This window comes from Mixophyes fleayi, chromosome 4 (genome assembly GCF_038048845.1).
Source record: "Mixophyes fleayi isolate aMixFle1 chromosome 4, aMixFle1.hap1, whole genome shotgun sequence".
NCBI lineage: Eukaryota > Metazoa > Chordata > Amphibia > Anura > Limnodynastidae > Mixophyes > Mixophyes fleayi.
In genome coordinates, this window is record NC_134405.1 from 316,979,085 (window position 1) to 316,999,361 (window position 20,277).

At 40.5% G+C, this 20,277-nt stretch overlaps 1 protein-coding gene across 7 annotated transcripts in view; it reads left to right on the plus strand.

Moving 5' to 3' along the window:
• Positions 1-20,277, plus strand: part of SGCD (sarcoglycan delta) — a 495,352-nt gene that overhangs the window by 40,469 nt on the left and 434,606 nt on the right. For 2 of the 7 annotated variants that reach the window (XM_075210131.1, XM_075210137.1), the window contains exon 1: positions 5,028-5,163. The exons of 3 other annotated variants lie outside the window; for them this stretch is intronic. The gene's annotated coding sequence lies outside the window, so the exon portion shown is untranslated. Of the gene's footprint in view, positions 1-5,027; positions 5,164-20,277 lie in introns of those variants that run through there. 2 more of the 7 variants (XM_075210134.1, XM_075210141.1) reach the window with 1 other exon arrangement.

Consider the following 20,277-nt stretch of genomic DNA (forward strand, 5'->3'; position numbering starts at 1 on the left):
AGTTGAAAGCAACCGCAAATAGGTCTATAGGAGATGTATCTTTTGCGGGTGCTTTCAGCTGGTGCAAGAGACCTTGATGTATTAGAAAACAAAGTAAAAAATAATTACATTTAAAAAATAAGGGGTGCACCCCCTCCCAAACAGCACAACCAACCCTAGTGCTGTATGGGGGGGGAATAACAATTTTTATTTTTGTTTTACATTTTTTCTTTTTATTTAATTATCTGCTTTACAGGGCGCTGTGCATGATACACTTGCACACGGCCCATAAGGCAGATAAAGAGGCGTGTTTGTGCAATTTGCACAGTATTCTAAGTACTCGAAATACTGTGTAAATTACGGGATGCAATTGACACTTACGATTTCAGTGTAAATTGCACCCAACTCTAAATGAGGCCCTGCAGGAGCAATTAGGAGGAATCAAAAATGGAATAGGGAAATGGAGGAGATTTAGAAATTTGTAGACTTGAATGTCATTCTTTTGCAATCTGCTGCAATTTGATACAAATGTGCTGTTTTCCCAAAATATTACATATCATGCAAATGACCCCTCTCCGTTTACAGAGGTCGGAGTTGCAAACCCTGAGCTTTAGCATCACACATTTTATATGGAATAACAAGAAAGTACGGATTGATTTTCCAAATTGCAGCAATCGACCCAAAGAGGAGGCATTAACCTGCCTAACCTTATATACTACACTATCGCCTGTCAACTACGATATGCTATCAAAGTTTGCATTCAGGTGTCTTTTTGGAAGCCCAACTTTGTGCTCAGTTATCCCTCAGATATGTTCTTCATGCTCCTTTAGACAAACTCCACAGTCACAGTGTTGATAATCTACTCATATTATCTACTTGCCGAGCATGGGAATTAGCCAGAAAAGCCAGAAGTTATCTCACACATACTCACTAATTTTTTCCCCTATTGGGTAATTTAGACTTTCAGAATGGTGAATCCTCATTACCCTTCTCCAGATGGGCCCAGCAGGCATCACAATGCTGAAGGACCTTATTGGCTCCTCCAAGAAAACTCTCATCTAAGGATCTTGATCCCAATACTGAAATCTCCAGCCTCCAGAAATGGAACTCTCATCTCCCGACTTTAAAAACTACAGACTTACTTTATACACTCCAGCTAACACTCCGCCTCATCCCAGAGACATGCAATTGGACTATCCTCTAGTGACACATGCCCAAAATGTGATTCTAATGCAGCTGACCTCTATCATTGCTTTTGGAACTGTACCCCCATCCGACTCTTTTGGGAAGCTCTGACTAGATATAGTGCCACTACTTTGAACATAACATTTACTAACACACCACAATGTATAACATGGAGCTCTCCACACCGGCTCTCTTACGATGTTGGGGTTAAAGTCATTCAGTCACTGCTAACAAAGCACAAACGAGCCATTCACACTACCTGGATAAGAGATAGTAAGATATATAGGAGAAATCTGGAGGCATAAGATTCAGTGGGAAATGGAAGCAAAAAGCAGGAGGACTAGGATATAGTAATGAGATGGAGGGAGAAATCAAAGGGCTAGGATATAGTAAGAAATAGAGGAGAGGTATAGATGAGTAGGAGATAGTAAGAGATGAAGAAAAGAATCCAGATGTATGGATGGGAGATATCAGAGGATTAAGATATGGGAAAAGAAATATCAGAGGACTAAGAGATAGTAAGAGATGGAGAAGAGATAACAGAGAACTAGGAGATAGTAAGAGATGGAGGGAGAAATCAGAGGCTAGGATATAGTAGGAGATGGAGAAGAGATATCAGAGGACTATGGGATTGTAAGAGACAGATAAGAGGTATAAGTTGAGTTGGAGATAGTAAGAGATGGAGAAGAGAATCCAGAGGTATGGATGAGAGATATCAGAGGATTAAAATATGGGAGGGGGGATATTTGAGGATTAAGAGATAGCAAGAGACGGAGAAGAGATATCAGAAGACTAGGAGATAGTAAGAGATGGAGAATACATATCAGAAGACTAGGAGATAGTAAGAGAATGAGAACAGATATCAGAAGACTAGGAGATAGTAAGAGATGGAGAAGAGATATCAGAAGACTAGGAGTTAGTAAGAGATGGAGAAGAGATATCAGAAGACTAGGAGATAGTAAGAGATGGAGAATACATATCAGAAGACTAGGAGATAGTAAGAGAATGAGAAGAGATATCAGAAGACTAGGAGATAGTAAGAGATGGAGAAGAGATATCAGAAGACTAGTAAGAGATGAATTAGAAATAGCAAAGGTCTACGAGATAGTAAGAGATAGAGGAGAGATATCAGAAGACTAGGAGATAGTAAGAGATGGAGAAGAGATATCAGAAGACTAGGAGATAGTAAGAGATGGAGAAGAGATATCAGAAGACTAGGAGATAGTAAGAGATGGAGAAGAGATATCAGAAGACTAGGAGTTAGTAAGAGACGGAGAAGAGATATCAGAAGACTAGGAGATAGTAAGAGATGGAGAATACATATCAGAAGACTAGGAGATAGTAAGAGAATGAGAACAGATATCAGAAGACTAGGAGATAGTAAGAGATGGAGAAGAGATATCAGAAGACTAGGAGTTAGTAAGAGACGGAGAAGAGATATCAGAAGACTAGGAGATAGTAAGAGATGGAGAAGAGATATCAGAAGACTAGGAGATAGTAAGAGAATGAGAACAGATATCAGAAGACTAGGAGATAGTAAGAGATGGAGAAGAGATATCAGAAGACTAGGAGTTAGTAAGAGACGGAGAAGAGATATCAGAAGACTAGGAGATAGTAAGAGATGGAGAAGAGATATCAGAAGACTAGGAGTTAGTAAGAGATGGAGAAGAGATATCAGAAGACTAGGAGATAGTAAGAGATGGAGAATACATATCAGAAGATTAGGAGATAGTAAGAGAATGAGAACAGATATCAGAAGACTAGGAGATAGTAAGAGATGGAGAAGAGATATCAGAAGACTAGGAGATAGTAAGAGAATGAGAACAGATATCAGAAGACTAGGAGATAGTAAGAGATGGAGAAGAGATATCAGAAGACTAGGAGTTAGTAAGAGACGGAGAAGAGATATCAGAAGACTAGGAGATAGTAAGAGATGGAGAAGAGATATCAGAAGACTAGGAGTTAGTAAGAGATGGAGAAGAGATATCAGAAGACTAGGAGATAGTAAGAGATGGAGAATACATATCAGAAGATTAGGAGATAGTAAGAGAATGAGAACAGATATCAGAAGACTAGGAGATAGTAAGAGATGGAGAATACATATCAGAAGACTAGGAGTTAGTAAGAGATGGAGAAGAGATATCAGAAGACTAGTAAGAGATGAATTAGAAATAGCAAAGGTCTACGAGATAGTAAGAGATAGAGGAGAGATATCAGAAGACTAGTAAGAGATGAATTAGAAATAGCAAAGGTCTACGAGATAGTAAGAGATGAATTAAAAATAGCAAAAGACTACGAGATAGTAAGAGATGGAGGAGAGATATCAGATCACTGCGAGATAGTAAGAGATGTAGAAGAAATATCATAAGACTAGGGGTTAGTAAGAGAAGGAGAAGAGATATCAGAAGACTAGGAGATAGTAAGAGATGGAGTAAAAGTACCAAAGGACTAGGAGATAGTAAGGCTAGGTACACACTACAGAAAATTTCTCCTGATACGATATTGTTAACAATTTTAGCAACAGCTGAAAGTCCAGATTGGCATGCTGATTCCTATGTACATACTATAGACATTTTAAAAGATTTACCCTCAGATCTATGCTCTTCATCTGTCATAAGCTGAAAAGATTGTGACTCTGTAAACTCTATGGACATCTGCCTACACTGCTGGTTGTGAGTGCATATACACTGTAGAACTGGAACAACACCGTTCCATCATTGAACAAGATTTTTAGGGCTAGATTTACTAAGCTGCGGGTTTGAAAAAGTGGGGATGTTGCCTATAGCAACCAATCAGATTTTAGCTTTCATTTATTTAGTACCTTCTACAAAATGACAACTAGAATCTGATTGGTTGCTATAGGTAACATCCCCACTTTTTCAAACCCGCAGCTTAGTAAATCTAGCCCTTAGTCTGTTTATAATCGTACACACTAATGCGATATCGGGCCGAACGGTCATTCATTGTGTGATTGGCCCGATAATTGGGTGAAAAACCTGAAGTGTGTACCCAGCCTAAGAGATGGAGAAGAGACATCAGAGGACTAGATGATAGTAAAAGATGGATGAGTTATATTAGAAGACTATGCAATAGTAAGAGATAGAAAAGTGACATCAGAGGACTAGGGGTAGTAAGATATGGAGGCAAGTCGGGAGAAATAAGATCCAGTTGGAGATGGAGGAGAAAGCCAGGAGGGACAGAGTATTTTTGGACATTGAGAAGAGAATAAAGAGCAAAAGGAAATAAGTGATGTAGAACAAAACCAGGAAAATTAAATATAGTATGAGAAGTATAAACAATAGAATATAATTGGATATATTGGATCAGATAATCAGGAGGAATGTGATATAGCACAAAATTTAGGAGGGCATCTGGAAGAATGACAATAAAATAGGAGATGGAAAATAGAATCATGGGGTATAAGACATTGTAGGAAACAGAGGAGAGGATCAGGAGGATTAATATATAATAGAAGATGCGGGGAAAGAATCAATGAAATAGGATATTGTAGGAGATACAGAAGAGAACCCGAAGGGGAAAGCAGATAGTGGTAGATAACTGAGAGAAACCGAATGGATCAAATATAATAGGACACATGAGAGAAAGGGGATGTAAAAGACACCGATGGAGATAGAGGGCGGTAGGATATATATGATAGAATCCTGTGGCTTACAATGTAATGGTAGATAGAGGAGGCAATCGGAAATAACGGAATGTAGCAGTCACAGGGCACACAGAATATATATATATAGTAGGAGAGAGGGCACCGGCTGAGCAGATTGGAGGGATACAGCGGGAGAGATCGGAGAGGGGAGGGTGAGTGATGAAGGAGGGAAGGAGAGGAGGAGGATAGTCAGAGGGAGGAGAGCAGAGGGAGTGCTGACTGATCAGAGGCCGTCCTGCTCCCGGGCTACTCATGGACTTTCCCGGAGCCTCCGGCCGCCGCTTCTGGATAACCGGACCATAGGGGGGGAAGAGAGACCGTGCCCGGAGATCGTGGTGAGTACATTTACCAAGAGATTACCTCTCCCTCTGTGGGGGCATCACTGGTCTGCCGGGGATCATTGCTGGTGCCCACATCTGGGCACGGGAGCTGTCCATGGCACTAAGTGGTTGCTTGCCAATTGTTGTCAGCGGGTAGGAGTGCCATTAACTGGGGATCTGCCATGTGTAATTAGTAATCTGCGCTTGTTCCAGGCTATCTGTATTTCACAACTGGGACCTGGTGTCGGAAACTAGGACAGGAGGTGATTTAAGTTGTACATGCATCTATCATTAAAAAGAAAGTGGGTGCCAAATTTAAAAGTGGGGATCATTGCTTATTTTTTTTTAAGTGGGAAACTATACAGTATATGTACCTGCTCAGTTCTGCTCAGCTCCTCTTTGTAAAATAAACTGGAAATCTGCAAAACCGGTATCTTCAGATATGACATCAAGTTGGCAAACAGCAGTATAAAATCCCGATTTTTGTAAACAAATAAAGATAAGGATTCTATCAATTCTTTGGATTATGTATCTATAATACCTAGCATAGTACTGAACATTTATGCATAAATCTTATATACTGTGTGGATGTAAATAGGAATTTATGTCTATAGTTATTTATGCATTTACTTGGACCAGAAGCTGTAAACTTAAATTTTGTTTATTGTTCAGATTCTGCCAACTGGGAACCAGTATCACTAACTGGGGGGAAAAAATTCTAATCAATGTCCTTTCTCCAAATCCTCCTATATAACTTTAATTGTGATACGTGTACTCTGACTAGTGGCAGTTTATGATTAACTAACAACCAATGTCTTCAGCTCAAGATCAGTATGTTCATCTGGGACTTGTATGGTGATATTTTGGCGGATAATGTGCCTAATGCTGAAAACAGGTACTTGTAAATGGGGATCAGTCTTGCAGAGTCAGATTTACTCCCAATTGCTGAATACATGCCTCTACTAATTGGGAATAATATCTGTAGCTTGAAATGTATTGGAAACCACATTACATAATCAGGAATGTGATAATGTTATATTGAGCTCAGGAATAGCTCAGCTGTTGATGGTTGCTACAACTTGTACAGTTTATATAAATGTGGCATCTACAATTATCCACAACTTCACCTTCTCTGATATTACTGTTGTTTAGCAGATGGCATATTTATGATCATGACTAATGTGTTTATTGACTGATAATATCAACTACAGCTCCCCCTTATTCTATACATTATTGCATTAAGCCCTTTCTAGGTAACATGGATATATATACACACATTATATATATATATATATATATATATATATATATATATATATATATATATATATATATACACACTGCATACATAAGCAATCTTTTATGACTGTATGCACATTACATGTACTTAGAGCATAGTCACTTCATTCATACTGTCGGGAACTGGATAATGTTTGCCTGTTAGTAATTTTTATCATGAGGCATTTCTATAGCAGGTTTGTGGTTCAATGAATGAGGCTACTTCCATTATCAATGTTTGACAAGCTACAAACAATATGGTTTAAATGTGTTACCCCACATTTCCCCCAACTCTCATGTTTATCTCTTCTGCAGATTGTTTGGGACTAAATTTACCCTTAATGACTGTGTTTCTGAATAATGTCAATTGTATCCACTTTCTAAATCAGTCATACCATAAGGATAAGATTGCTAGATGTCACAAAATAATCCATCTATACTCTACTTGCAGTAGACTTTCTTAGATGCTTGGAACAAGTTTTTTGAACATATACCTTTTTTTAGTGTATGTGACTTAGTCAGTCGTAGCCAGCGACTTCATTGTATCACTGCGTGAATCTCAGCTTTTGGTGGTCATCGTAAATTGTGCATTGAAAGCTGCCTGTTTTCCAGAGTCTGTCAGACATGTGGAATCACTGCTTACAAGAGAGGTTTTCAATCTGTGACTGAAAGCTAAGTGATTTGCAGAGAAATTGTAATTGGGTGTTCAGGGAGAGGAGTAAAACAGGTTTTCATCAGTTGCACTCCTTAAGCAAACACAGTTAGTAGAACCCCTCAATGTATACATGTGTTATTTCTTTGTAATGCAATGAACAAGGCATTCAACTTGCCAAAGTTTGAAAGCATCCTCTTGTGACTCTAGTGGATAATTTATACCTTGGTTTTGTTATTTGTGACTGACAGGAACCAGTAGTGCATTAGAGACATATTCATTGCCTGTTGTAAAAAATGTAACAGCCGTAAAATCCTTGCTAAAATATTGTTTTTTCGATCAAGAAGGAGCTTGGAGCAATTTATTCTCAGCATATTCTGCACTTGAATATCCACTTTGCGAAATGGAAACTATTCAGGATAATCTTTTTCAATTTCTCACTATATATTGAAATACACATTTAACTGAACTATGCAGCAGCTAAATTGGGGGACATGTTGTCCCTTAGAGTTAACTTATTTTAGGAATTTATAACATGTCTTTTCTGCTTTTATCAAACTCTCAGCTGCTGGCAGAGGAGTTTGGAAACTATAGTGGAAAGGTCAGTTGGAGAATTACATCACATACTCTTGTATATACTGTAGACTGGCCACATATGCTGTGATATTGCATGAGATATATTGAAGGTGGCTTGGGACATCCCTGCTGCGACTGCCACTGTGGTCTGGAATGACCCTGTGGAAAAAAAATGCAATACCAATAGTTTGGTCAATGGTGGGATTTTGCACATTGGTTCTAGGTAACTTAATAGAATTACTATAGGGAATGTTCGTCATTGCAGTCAGAATATGACCTCTGTTCCTCTGTAGACCTTTGTGTATGGTCATCTTCTGACCATACTACCAAGCCGCAGTGAGGAAGGGACACTCAGCCAAACAAGAGGGGTGCTCAGCCAAATTGCCAAATGGCTGGATCTGGTGCTGCCAAAATAGACCTGTCTCTTAGCTTTCCAGCTTTTGCGGCAAAGATTGGAAACAGACCTGGACTTTAGATTTGGCTCAAATATTTTTAATCCTACCTAAACAGATCTTGGAACAGGGTCGCCATTTAGCCAAAATTAAGGGTGGATGGGAGTGTGAGTGGGAGGACCAAGCACAAATTGCAAGTGATCGTGGTTTGTGATTGCATCTCCCACTCACAACCTCCCTCCGCCACCTTTTAAAGGGTCAGCCAAAATAAATTTGCCGGTTCTGCACAGAGCTACATGAAAAGCAACTGCATAAAACAGGGACATACAAGGTAGATAAGATACATACAAACAGAAAAACAAAGGGTAGGGAGCGCCCGCTCATGAAAGAATCTAATTGGAAGAGGGCACAGCTGAAACAAGAGAACCGCATGTGGTCAGAGTGGAGATTGGGACAGTTGTGAGGGTGTTTTAGTGTGGATAGTATAGGTGGGAGTAGGGTAAGCTAATAAAGAGATTGGTTTCAGAGAATGTTTAAAGATTTGAAGGCTGTGGGAGAGCCTGATCGGGCATGTTAGGGAATTCCATGAGTGGAGAGCAGCACGGGAAAGTCTGGTAGGCAGAAGTGAGAGGTGGTTACCAGAGACAAGATGAGGTGCAGGTTAGATGTAGATCTTAGAGGGGGAGTGAAAGAGTATTTTAAGATGAGATTTGAAATTTATGAAGTGCTGTTGTTGAGGGCTTTGTAGATAAGGGTGATTCACTTGAATTGGATTCTGGAGAACACAGGGAGCCAGTGTAGAAATCTGCAAAGTGGTGCAGCAGATGTGGAGTTGAGAGAGCAGAAGATTAGTCTTTCTGTAGCATTTAAGATTTATTGAAACAAGGAATATGGGTGAGGGGAATGCCTTGACAGGTTGCAGTAGCCAAGGTGGGACATGATGAGAGAGTGGATTAGAGTACTGGTAGTATATTGGGCTGTGGGTGAAGTGGGACTGTATCCAATGGTATGTTATACTAGTCCAACTCACTTGGTGATCAATTGTCACAATCAAATTTGTCTCCAATGCAGAAGCTGAGCTAAGCTATTTACATAGTAATAGAGACACACTGTTAAGTAGAAGTTAATTGACTGATGTTGTTGCAAAACTTTATCGAGGAACTTCCCCTCACCAGTAGTTCTTCATTACTCAACATAATTCTCAGCATGTCTCAAGACACAGACAGGTGCTTTACTGACAGAGACAGATTTCTGCATAGTGAATGTTATTCTCAGTCTCTGCTGTATGTGTGTGTGTGTGTGTGTGTGTATCTATCTGTGTGTCCCATATGTGTGTGTGTGTGTGTGTATCTGTGTGCCCCATGTGTATGTGTGCGTCTGTATCTGTGTGCCCCGTGTGTGTGTGTGTGTGTGTGTCTGTATCTGTGTGCCCCATGTGTGTGTGTGTGTGTTTGTGTATCTGTGTGTCCCATGTGTGTGCGTGTGTGTGTGCGTCTGTATCTGTGTGTCCCGTGTGTGTGTGTGTGTGTATGTCTGTATCTGTGTGCCCCATGTGTGTATGTGTGTATCTGTGTGCCCCGTGTGTGTGTGTGCGTCTGTATCTGTGTGCCCCATGTGTGTGTGTGTCTGTATCTGTGTGCCCCATGTGTGTGTGTGTGTGTTTGTGTATCTGTGTGTCCCATGTGTGTGTGTGTGTGTGTGTGTGTCTGTATCTGTGTGCCCCATGTGTGTGTGTGTGTGTTTGTGTATCTGTGTGTCCCATGTGTGTGCGTGTGTGTGTGCGTCTGTATCTGTGTGTCCCGTGTGTGTGTGTGTGTGTGTATGTCTGTATCTGTGTGCCCCGTGTGTGTGTGTGTGTGTATCTGTGTGCCCCGTGTGTGTGTGTGCGTCTGTATCTGTGTGCCCCGTGTGTGTGTGTGCGTCTGTATCTGTGTGTCCCATGTGTGTGTGTGTGTGTGTGTGTGTGTCTGTATCTGTGTGCCCCATGTGTGTGTGTGTGCGTCTGTATCTGTGTGCCCCGTGTGTGTGTGTGTCTGTATCTGTGTGCCCCGTGTGTGTGTGTGTGCGTCTGTATCTGTGTGCCCCGTGTGTGTGTGTGTCTGTATCTGTGTGCCCCGTGTGTGTGTGTCTGTATCTGTGTGCCCCATGTGTGTGTGTGTGTGTGTGTGTGTCTGTATCTGTGTGCCCCGTGTGTGTGTGTGTGTGTCTGTATCTGTGTGCCCCATGTGTGTGTGTGTGTGTGTGCGTCTGTATCTGTGTGTCCCGTGTGTGTGTGTGTGTGTCTGTATCTGTGTGCCCCATGTGTGTGTGTGTGCGTCTGTATCTGTGTGCCCCGTGTGTGTGTGTGTCTGTATCTGTGTGCCCCATGTGTGTGTGTGTGCGTCTGTATCTGTGTGCCCCGTGTGTGTGTGTGTCTGTATCTGTGTGCCCCGTGTGTGTGTGTGTGTCTGTATCTGTGTGCCCCATGTGTGTGTGTGTGTGTGTGTGTGTCTGTATCTGTGTGCCCCATGTGTGTGTGTGTGTGTCTGTATCTGTGTGCCCCATGTGTGTGTGTGTGTGTGTTTGTGTATCTGTGTGTCCCATGTGTGTGCGTGTGTGTGTGCGTCTGTATCTGTGTGTCCCGTGTGTGTGTGTGTGTATGTCTGTATCTGTGTGTCCCATGTGTGTGTGTGTGTGTGTGTCTGTATCTGTGTGCCCCATGTGTGTGTGTGTGTGTTTGTGTATCTGTGTGTCCCATGTGTGTGCGTGTGTGTGTGTGTGTCTGTATCTGTGTGTCCCGTGTGTGTGTATGTGTATGTCTGTATCTGTGTGTCCCATGTGTGTGTGTGTGTGTGTGTGTGTGTCTGTATCTGTGTGCCCCATGTGTGTGTGTGTGTGTTTGTGTATCTGTGTGTCCCATGTGTGTGCGTGTGTGTGTGCGTCTGTATCTGTGTGTCCCGTGTGTGTGTGTGTGTATGTCTGTATCTGTGTGTCCCATGTGTGTGTGTGTGTGTGTGTGTCTGTATCTGTGTGCCCCATGTGTGTGTGTGTGTGTTTGTGTATCTGTGTGTCCCATGTGTGTGCGTGTGTGTGTGCGTCTGTATCTGTGTGCCCCATGTGTGTGTGTGTGTGTTTGTGTATCTGTGTGTCCCATGTGTGTGCGTGTGTGTGTGTGTCTGTATCTGTGTGCCCCATGTGTGTGTGTGTATCTGTGTGCCCCATGTGTGTGTGTGCGTCTGTATCTGTGTGCCCCGTGTGTGTGTGTGTGTCTGTATCTGTGTGCCCCATGTGTGTGTGTGTCTGTATCTGTGTGCCCCATGTGTGTGTGTGTGTGTGTTTGTGATCTGTGTGTCCCATGTGTGTGTGTGTCTGTATCTGTGTGCCCCATGTGTGTGTGTGTGTGTGTTTGTTTGTGATCTGTGTGCCCCGTGTGTGTGTATGTCTGTATCTGTGTGCCCCATGTGTGTGTGTGTGTGTGTGTGTGTGTGTGTGTGTCTGTATCTGTGTGCCCCATGTGTGTGTGTGTCTGTATCTGTGTGCCCCATGTGTGTGTGTGTGTGTGTTTGTGATCTGTGTGCCCCATGTGTGTGTGTGTCTGTATCTGTGTGCCCCATGTGTGTGTGTTTGTGATCTGTGTGCCCCGTGTGTGTGTGTGTCTGTATCTGTGTGCCCCATGTGTGTGTGTGTGTGTGTGTGTCTGTATCTGTGTGTCCCATGTGTGTGCGTGTGTGTGTGCGTCTGTATCTGTGTGCCCCATGTGTGTGTGTGTGTGTGTGTCTGTATCTGTGTGCCCCATGTGTGTGTGTTTGTGTATCTGTGTGTCCCATGTGTGTGCGTGTGTGTGTGTGTCTGTATCTGTGTGCCCCATGTGTGTGTGTGTATCTGTGTGCCCCATGTGTGTGTGTGCGTCTGTATCTGTGTGCCCCGTGTGTGTGTGTGTGTCTGTATCTGTGTGCCCCATGTGTGTGTGTGTCTGTATCTGTGTGCCCCATGTGTGTGTGTGTGTGTGTTTGTGATCTGTGTGTCCCATGTGTGTGCGTGTGTGTGTGCGTCTGTATCTGTGTGTCCCGTGTGTGTGTGTGTGTGTCTGTATCTGTGTGCCCCATGTGTGTGTGTGTGTGTGTTTGTGTATCTGTGTGTCCCGTGTGTGTGTGTATGTGTGTGTATCTGTGTGTCCCATGTGTGTGTGTAAGACATGGGAGAGGTGGGAATGCAGAACCATGATTTTAGATGCTTTTTAACATTATTTAATAAAATACAGAAATATTAAGTGCTATTGCTTAATATGTCTTTGTATTTTATTAAATAGTGTTAAAAAAGCATCTACAAGTAGGGTTTAAATTAATTTAAACCTATTAAAATTCCTAAAGCTTCAAGGGCTAGGCAGCCCCCAGCCGTTCAGTAACATTTATCATATCCCTTACATGCCTCCTCTCCCAGAATATCTGGGAGACTCCCAAATTATCGGGTAGTTGTCCCAAACTCCTAGGAGAGCAGACCACCCTCCATGACACGATTCAAGGTGAATCGCATAATTTTGCTTGCTATGAGGCAATTGTGGCTTTGCACCGCAAAATGACACAAATTGCCACTTCACAACTCCATGGCATTTTCCACTTGTCCTCTCCTCTGTGATCTCCCAGAGGGGAGTTAAATAAAGTTGGCAAGTTTGCTGTACCACCACTTTTAAATTTCCACTTTTCTTGGGTAGGAAAAGTGTGCATTCTGGCAAAATTTGTAGGGTGGAGGTGACAGGACTGGGAGAGAGACTGGATGTAAGATATAAAGTCGAAGGTGGATTCAAGAGTGACACCGAGGAAGTGGACTATATTCCCACATACAGCAAATAGATGATTTTCCCGGGACCTCCTCGAGTGACCAAAGTCAAGAGTTAGTTTGTACATTGTCTCTCACAGCCAGAGAAGCAGGAGTCCTTCCACTGTTTTACAGTAAAACTCTATGGCCCCCTATGAAGTGTTCTGTTTTGGCCCAGAGCTTTGCTGCAAGCAACATGAGCACAATATTGAGCAATCCTGCTCTTGGCAACAGGTAAAGTGTATTTAATACTACTAAAGTATCCCTACCCAAAAATATTGCAAAAGTAGATCTGGTTTAATATAATCTGGATATATTTATTAAAGTTGTAGGATATGTATGAACCCAAAAATGTTGGTAAAAGGTAAAAGGGAGGCCACTGTGCCAGCCACCTAGTGCGCTTCCCATAAAAAGTATATCATCTAAGATATGCATGACGCTTCTCTTGGAGAGATTTAGTCCCTCCCTATTTCCTGACAGGATATTGTATTTCCCATTCAGCTCTTGTCTAACTGTCAGTGATGTCATAAATTAATTTATGAGACTGGGGGATTCAACTTGTTAGAATTCCCCATGGATTCATGATTCCATGCCAATTACGGCCAGCAGGTGGTACTATAGAGCTCTTCCATTCTTCTGTTGCCCATTTATTGCACATGTTTTAAATGAGGGATACATGCTGTTTTATTATGATTTGTCACATTTGCACCTAATTTTGCCCAATTAATATAAGTTTTTAAGAGCTAAGATTTTCACAGGTGTGTGGGAATTCCTTTATTAATGGTTGCAAATATGAAATTGTCCTCTATTTTGCTTGCAGGGGACTGATTTTGCAGAGCACAAAAAATCCCGTAACATAACACTAGAAGGTAAATGTATGAAGCTGTGATTTTTTTCTTGATTTGAAATCGCTGTAAATTGCTCGAGATCACTGTCAATTTTAATGCACAAAGCCGCCATATGTATTAACATGCGGTTTCGATATTCCAATCTCCGGTGATGTGTGTTTTAAAACACCTATCCTGCCAGCGGTTTAGTCAAACTCGCCCAGGATTCAACAGAAACTCGCCCGGGAGTCAACAGAAACTCGCCCGGGATTCAGTAGAAACAGAAACTCGCCCGGGATTCAGCAGAAACAGAAACTCGCCGGGGATTCAACGGAAGCAGAAACTCGCCCGAGATTCAGCAGAAACTCGCCCGAGATTCAGCAGAAACTCGCCCGAGATTCAGCAGAAACTCGCCCGGGATTCAGCAGAAACAGAAACTCACCCGGGATTCAGCAGAAACAGAAACTCGCCTGGGTTTCAACGGTAGCATAAACTCGCCCGAGGTTCAGCAGAAACTCGCCCGAGATTCAGCAGAAACTCGCATGAGAGTCAAGAGATAAAAAGCATTCTGTTAGAGCTATCTGGCCAATGTTAACATAACAGGAGACACAATACAAGTTTTAATTATGAGGGTAATCATGACTTGTTGTTTAGAGGGGCAAAAATTATTATTAATTATCTTTTGGGGGCCAAATTATTTTATGAATAAATTAGTGGGCCAAATTTCAATAATGATTATATGTAATGGAATGTTTTATTATTATTAATTTTATTATTATATTATAGTGGCATACTATTTCATTACCTGTGAGGCAATAATATTTTTTTTCTGATGTGGCAACACTTAATATTTCCAGATGGGGACACCATTTAAAGTACATACTTGTGGCACTACAAGTGGCAGCATGCACATGGGCACATCAGAGAAAAATACTAGGCCCTGACTGGTAATGAAATAGTATGCCACTATAATATAGAAAAAAAATTTTTTCCCACTAATTTATTCAAAATATTATTTGGCCCCGTAAGATAATTAATAATAATTTTTGCCCCTCTAAACAATAAATCATGAATATACTGATAATTAAAAGTTGTATTGTGTCTCCTGCTATGTTAACATTGGCCAGCAGTGAAAAGCTGATGTGTTTGCTAATCTCGCCTATCCAAAGCAGCATGTTGATTCACAGCAATCTTGGGTGAGTTTGCAAAATTGCAGCTTCATACGAATGGCGACTTGTATTCTTAGTATGGTCAAAAGTAGGGAAAACAATTTATAGCGTGTTGATTTTAGTTGCATCATTTTACTCACGATTTATTATCTCGCACTTTCATATATTGGCGGGTTCAAACTCGCCCAAGAAAAAGGCAAATACTGAGCTGATATTACTTCCATTGAATCTCTTCAGTTTCTCATCTTGGCTTGTGGACAGCTGAAGTGGACGGTTATACGGAGATATGCCATACCACCATATCTCCTACTGTTTTGATTGTAAAACTATCAAATTCCATTCTCTTACATTTTCTGTACCGTCACTTCTAAATTTCCACTTTGACCACTGGCCCCAATACATTTTCATTTGTCTTCTTTCCTCTCGGCTCCCACTAGTGATGTGCAGGTTCCATAGTATTTAGCCTAATCCATTGATTTTCAGGGATGTTGAAAGGTTTTATAGGTAATTATTTATAATGTGACATAGTACCTTCATATCAGTACTCCACCCATACTTGCCTACTCTTCCGGAATGTCTGTGAGATTTCTCGAATTTTAGGGATAGGCAACTCTCCTGGATCCCGCGTAATATTCTGGCAAAGAGGGTGAGACAGTATTGCGCGATCGCAATCACTGCAAATTGCATTATCGTGGCTCCGCCCTTGCTGCACAGTGATTAAATTACATCATCACACCCCCCCCACACACGCTTGACCCTTGGCCCTCCCATCATCTAAACTAATTAGTAAATATTAGGAATGTTTGACCCGACTCCTAAACAGTAACAAACCTAAATGCTATAACCCTTACCGCAGATTGGATTTTCCATTGAATGCACAATATTTTGCCAAGAGAAGAAAAAAATCAAACCGTCATGTTATCAATTAGGAGATATGAGTTTTAAAAATGTATTTTGTTTTTCGAGTAGTACAAAGAGAAAGATGCAAATGTAGCAATATCTAACGCAGGATTACAACAATATGGAGTTTTATTAATAAAATGATGCTATGGAATTTCTTGTAACCCATAGCAACCAACCAGATGTTTATGCACTAAAAATTGACAGTTTAAATCTGATAGGCTGTGATAGGCTAAGGTACCCATACACAGTGACATTTTGATGGGCTGTTAGGCCGTTGTAGACCTAATGGGTTGAAAAATGCAGTGTGTATTGGCAAACAAAGACCACCAATCACTATCAGCTTCTGATCTATATGATGGCGGACAGTAAACATGTTCAGAGGATGACACATATAACTGGGTATGCAGGCGCAATGGTGCCCTGTTGGATCTTTCAGATTTTCTACCGTACATGTATGTATATTTCATGTATGGCCAAATCTGACAGAGATCTTTACAGCTTATCTGGCACATAGCACTCTTTATAAACAGCATATTTTCTTGACTTGTGAAACCAGCATCTGTACAATCAAGTACAATCAAGTTGTACAAAGAAAATGTCTGGGAGAAATAGCAGTCCATTCTCCCAGAAGCACTTGGCGCAAGGTTGGAGGAACGTTAACTTGAACCATGTCACCAAGCTCCGCCCACCCCAGTAAGAACCTAGTGGCAGGGGCGCGATAATGTGAACACCCCACCCTCTTTCCATCAGTAACTTTGTCAATAAGCCCCGCCCACCTTTTCCTTCCATTCCTTAGAGTTCCGGGAAGTTTGCATTATGTCCTACCAGTAGGACATAATGCGACCTACTGTATGTGTCCATTAAGAAACCTTTAAAATTCTGAACGTAAAAGTAGAGTACTTATGCCCATATGCTGAGTCATACCCATCTCAAGATGAATCCAGCTCTCTTTACTTTGTGGCTTTGCGCAGTTCAAATTTGCATATTTTGCGCTCAGCAAACGGGTGTACGCCCAACTTAGCACAAGCCCCAATTTGAGCAAATGCAAAATGACTTTAAAGGGTAGATACATTTCTAGCCTACTTCCAAATGATTATTTTTAGCTTGCCCTTTTTAAAAAATCTATTTGCATCTATTGTAACTTTAGTCAAGTATATTGTGGTTTACACACCGACAAATAATAATGTTCACAGCTTTTCCTTGTTTACATGTGTGATCTGTGTTAGCTACATAACCTTCAGAAATTACTTATTATAATTGTTTATTTATTTAATATTATTATTATTATTATTATTATTATTATTATTATTATTATTATTATTATATTAAAAATGCATTATGGTTTGTAATACTTTTGTTTTGGAGAAGAACAATACTTCTTCTATATCTGAGAGATACTTAGTTTAAAAGTTAAAGGCCAAGTAAAATTAGTTGCATATATAACCCCTATCCTATGTGTGACCATTTGCTATATACAGACTTTAGTAGAGTGTATATAGCATTTACCTTTCCTACGGCTCCTACCATCTTCAGTGGACTGTGCTGTGTCCCCTGTCTACAGCCAACCCCCAACACCGCATCACAAATCCGTCAACAGATTTGAATGACTAGAGAGTGTGTAGTGACCGGAGCAGATAACCACAAATGTAACCCAAAAATACAAATGCATCTCAAGCAGCGTAACTAAAGTGCATGTCCACAGCTTTACAGTACTGCTCCACTTGTCCATGAACACTCCTGATCCACCTCTTGCAGCGTAGGGAGCCCCTATCTATCTATCTATCTGTCTATCTATCTATCTCTTATCAATCTATCTCATATTTATTTATCTCCTATCAGTCCATCTCATCTCAGTCATCTAATATCTATCTATCTATCTATCTATCTATCTATCTATCTATCTATCTCCTATCAATTCATCTCATATCTATCTATCTCTTATCAATCTATCTCCTATCAGTCCATCTCATCTCAGTCATCTAATATCTATCTATCTATCTATCTATCTATCTATCTATCTATCTATCGATCTATCTCCTATCAATCCATCTCATATCTATCTATCTATCTATCTATCTCCTATCAATCCATCTCATATCTATCTATCTATCTATCTATCTATCTATCTATATATCTATCTCCTATCAATTCATCTCATATCTATCTATCTCTTATCAATCTATCTCCTATCAGTCCATCTCATCTCAGTCATCTAATATCTATCTATCTATCTATCTATCTATCTCCTATCAATCCATCTCATATCTATCTATCTATCTATCTATCTATCTATCTATCTATCTATCTATCTATCTCCTATCAATCCATCTCATCTCAGTCATCTAATATCTATCTATCTCATATCTATCTATCTATCTATCTATCTATCTATCTATCTATCTATCTATCTCATATCAGTCCATCTCATATCTATCTATTTATCTCCTATCAATCCATCTCATATTTATCTATCTCCTATCAGTCCATCTCATATCTATCTATCTCCTATCAATCCATCTCATATCTATCTATCTATCTATCTATCTATCTATCTATCTATCCATCTCTTAACCAATGTTCAAAAAACCATTTGTTATGCCACATGATACCAGAATGTATGTATGAATTACAGTGTTTCACAGGTTTTATGTATTGTATATTTTAGCAATATTTTTTCTGTAACTATTTCAGCTTCACCTTTTTGCCAGTGTTGCTGAAAAAAACAGATTAACAAAATAATCAGCGAATGATTTAATAGTTTTGGGTATATATCTGCATTTCCACTAATTGGTTTGTAAACTAAAATGTAGATTTTCGCTAACTCCAATTTAATCAGTAAGATTTAGCTCCAAGGTATTCATTGCCATCAGATATTTGTGTTTGTGTGTGCATGGGCTGTCTCTGTGTAATGCAAAACCTGTGTTGAATTTAGGCATGTTTACCAATGAACGGCTACTCCTAAATTATTATTGAATCATTATTATTAGTAGTAGTATTAGTATTATTACCCCCCTTAATCTCATTATAAAATAACATTGCCCCCTTAATTTAATTATAAAAATAATGTTGCCACTTAATTTCATTATAAATTAATTTGTCTGCATAAGTTCATAGTAAAATAATTTTTCCCCCTTAATCAATGAATTACACTGCCCCATAATTCATACGTTTATGGAACCTCCTCTTCTGTTATGAGAATGGTATGAATGCTGTTTGAGCTGTCTAGCCTATCAGAAGCAGGTATAAAAAACCTGCCTTCTTTCTGGTGATTTTGACTAACCCGCTGGTGGTTTAGTTGTTTTGAAATCTTCACACATCAACAGCAATTTCAGTTTTGACCCTCCAAACCACTGGATAATGCATCCAGCAGTTTGAAACTGAAAATCGCCAGCGATGTGCAGCAGTTTCATAACCGCCAAAAAACCCAAAGCTTGATTCATTTCCCTTGAGAGTGGAGCTGGAAGTAAGACTGAGATTAGAGATAAAAAGTTAGACTTAGGGGTGTATTTACTAAACTACAGGTTTGAAAAAGATTCTAGCTGTCATTTTGTAGAATGTACTAAATAAATGATAGTTAGAATCTGATTGGTTGCTACAGGCCACATTTCCACTTTTTCAAACCTGCAGCTTGATAACTTTACCCCTAAGTCTGAAACTGCAAAGTTAAACTGAGAATGGAGCTTGAAATGTAGATTAAGTGCTATACGTATTTTCTAAACTGCAGGTTTGAAAAAGTGGAGATGTTGCCTACAGCAACCAGATTCTAGTTATCATTGATTTAGTACATTCTACAAAATTACATGTTAGTCTGGGACTGTAAAGTTAGACTGAGAGTGGAGCTGTAAAGTTAGACTGAGAGTGGAGCTGTAAAGTTAGACTGAGAGTGGAGCTGTAAAGTTAGACTGAGAGTGGAGCTGTAAAGTTAGACTAAGAGTGGAGCTGTAAAGTTAGACTGAGAGCGGGGCTATAAAGTTAGACTGAGAGTGGAGCTGTAAAGTTAGACTGAGAGTGGAGCTGTAAAGTTAGACTGAGACTGGAGTTGTAAAGTTAGACTGAGAGTGGAGCTGTAAAGTTAGACTGAGAGTGGAGCTGTAAAGTTAGACTGAGAGTGGAGCGGTAAAGTTAGACTGAGAGCGGAGCTGTAAAGTTAGACTGAGAGTGGAGCGGTAAAGTTAGACTGAGAGTGGAGCTGTAAAGTTAGACTGAGAGTGGAGCGGTAAAGTTAGACTGAGAGTGGAGCTATAAAGTTAGACTGAGAGTGGAGCTATAAAGTTAGACTGAGAGTGGAGCTGTACAGTTAGACTGAGAGTGGAGCTATAAAGTTAGACTGAGAGTGGAGCTGTAAAGTTAGACTAAGAGTGGAGCGGTAAAGTTAGACTGAGAGCGGAGCTGTAAAGTTAGACTGAGAGTGGAGCTGTAAAGTTAGACTGAGAGCGGAGCTATAAAGTTAGACTGAGAGTGGAGCTGTAAAGTTAGACTGAGAGCGGAGCTATAAAGTTAGACTGAGAGTGGAGCTGTAAAGTTAGACTGAGAGCGGA